The sequence below is a fragment of the Penaeus monodon genome, chromosome 22, assembly GCF_015228065.2.
Source record: "Penaeus monodon isolate SGIC_2016 chromosome 22, NSTDA_Pmon_1, whole genome shotgun sequence".
Lineage (NCBI taxonomy): Eukaryota > Metazoa > Arthropoda > Malacostraca > Decapoda > Penaeidae > Penaeus > Penaeus monodon.
Window position 1 is genome coordinate 36,966,426 of NC_051407.1, and position 2,872 is coordinate 36,969,297.

Below are 2,872 nucleotides of genomic sequence, written 5' to 3' on the forward strand. Positions count from 1 at the left end.
GTATTGGTAAAAACTATTATATTTCCTTTTCAGAAATTTAAAAATTTTTTGCTCTTGGCAAAGGCTGCTCATTAAAGATGACATAAGTACTATATTCTTTGTGTTTCAGCATGGAGTGTGTTGTACATGACAAAGGTTCGGCTTAGATGCTGTAGAGAAAGGCTGTTCTGTGTGTGAGAGCTGCAGTGCGATGGACGTAGGTTTTGGAGGAAGTCCGATGAAAATGGAGAGACAACGTTAGATGCAATGATTATGGATGGGTAAGCTATTTGAAATATTTTTGTATATCTTTAGGTTTATAGTAGTATTCAAGTAGATATGTGAAATATGATCTTGACAAAAATTTTGTTGCAGTTAAGGGGTGCTGTTTTCTGAACTCAAGATGTTAAGGTTTTATTAGTATCTGGAAAAATACTCATCTTTTGTAGAAACCTTAATTATATTTATGTGAAGTACTTCATATAGTTAATCATTTTTATGCAGGACAACACATGTTTGTGGGAGCAGTTGCTGCTCTGCGTAGAGTTAAGAGTGCAATATCTGTTGCTCGAATGGTACTTGAACATACAACCATACATGCTTGTGGGAGATCAGGCCACGGGGTTTGCTCTACAATGGGATTCAAGGAAGAAAATTTTACGACTGCTAAGTCTGTTGAAATACATGAGCATTGGGAAAAAAGAATCTGTCAGCCTAATTACTGGAAGAATGTTTTTGCCAGACCCTACAGCAAGTTGTGGACCCTATACCCTGTAGATGTATCAACGAAAAGTAAAAATGGGCAACGCACAAGAGGGGAAAAAAATTTTTAATACCGGGAACCATGACACTATTGGAATGATTGCCATAGATACTCAAGGACACATTGCTGGTGAACATCAACTAATGGGGCACTCACAAGATTCCTGGTAGGGTTGGAGATTCCCCAATTCCAGGCAGTGGGGCCTATGTTGACAGACATGTAGGAGGAGCGCAGCCACAGGGGATGGAGATGTGATGATGCGCTTCATGCCAGCTTTGATAACAGTAGAAGGAATGAGGTCTGGTTTATCTCCTCATAAAGCTGCAGAAAAAGCCCTATTTCAGATTGCAATGTATTACCTGGATTCATGGGAGCAGTTGTTGCGACATCAATTACTGGGAGATTGGGGCAGCTTGTCATGGTTTTGATAGATTCCGTATTCTGTTGCAAATCCAACTGCAGGCAGTAACTGTGATGGAAGTTCTTTGCTTTGGTTAATGGATAATGAGTCTTCAGATTCAATGGATTGCAAGAATAAAGAGATTTTGTAGCATTTTTCATCATAATGATGATTACATGTATTATAGGATTCTTCAGAGTCGGCTTGCAATATTGTTTTCACATTCTGTTGGCACTTACTCATTTTAATCTGTTTCAGAAAAATTGTAATGCTAATGTTCCAGTTTTCACCTTATTTTTATAATAAGGTGAAAACTGGAACATTAGCATTACAATTTTTTCTGAAACAGATTAAAATGAGTAAGTGCCACAGAAATGTGAAAACAATATTGCAAGCCGACTCTGAAGATCCTATAATACATGTAATTCATTCATTATGATGAAAAATGCTACAAATCTCTTTATTCTTGCAATCCATTGAATCTGAAGACTCATTATCCATTACCAAAGCAAGAACTTCCATCACAGTTACTGCCTGCAGTGTTGGATTTGCAACAGAATACGGGAATCTATCAAACCATGACAAGCTGCCCAATCTCCCCAATATTGATGTCGCAACAACTGCTCCCATGAATCCAGGGTAATACATTGCAATCTGAATAGGCTTTTTCTGCAGCTTTATGAGGAGATAAACCAGACCTCATTCCTTCTACTGTTATCAAAGCTGGCATGAAGCGCATCATCACATCTCCATCCCCTGTGGCTGCCGCTCCTCCTACATGTCTGTCAACATAGGCCCCACTGCTGGAATTGGGAATCTCCAACCCTACCAGGAATCTTGTGAGTGGCCCCATTAGTTGATGTTCCACAGCAATGTGTCCTTGAGTATCTATGGCAATCATTCCAATAGTGTCATGGTTCCCGGTATTAAAATTTTTCCCTCTTGTGCAGTTGCCATTTTTTACTTTTCGTTGATACATCTACAGGGGTATAGGGTCCACAACTTGCTGTAGGTCTGGCAGAACATTCTTCCAGTAATTAGGCTGACAGGATTCTTCTTTCCAATGCTCATGTATTTCAACAGACTTAGCAGTCGTCAATTTTCTTCCTTGAATCCCATTTGTAGAGCAAACTCCGTGGCCTATCTCCCAAGCAATGTATGTGTTGTAGTTCAAGTACCATTCGAGCAACAGATATTGCACTCTTAACTCTACGCAGAGCAGCAAACTGCTCCTACATCATGTGTTGTCCTGCATAAAATGATTAACTATATGAAGTAACTTCACATAAAATATAATTAAGGTTTCTACAAAAGATGAGTATTACCAGATACTTAATAAAAACCTTAACATCTTGAGTTCAGAATACAGCACCTCTTAACTGCAACACATTATTGTCAAGATCATATTACACATATCTACTTGAATACTACTATAAACCTAAAGATATACAAAAATATTACAAAATAGCTTACCCATCCATAATCATTGCATCTAACGTTGTCTCTCCATTTCATCTGGACTTCCTCCAAAACCTACAGATCCATCGCACTGCAGCTCCTCACACACAGAACAGCCTTTCTCTACAGCATCTAAAGCCGAACCTTTGTCATTGTACAACACACCCCATCTGAAACACAAAGAATTAGACTTATGTCATCTTAATGAGCAGCCTTGCCAAGAGCAAAATTTTAATTGCTGAAGATGGAACATATAATAGTTTTTACAATAC

General features: G+C 38.5%; 2 pseudogenes; one reads left to right on the forward strand and one right to left on the reverse strand.

The window, feature by feature from the left end:
- Window positions 1-1,305, forward strand: part of LOC119587424 — an 8,083-nt pseudogene extending 6,778 nt beyond the window's left edge.
- A 263-nt stretch (window positions 1,306-1,568) lies between these two features.
- Window positions 1,569-2,872, reverse strand: part of LOC119587425 — a 22,842-nt pseudogene continuing 21,538 nt past the window's right edge.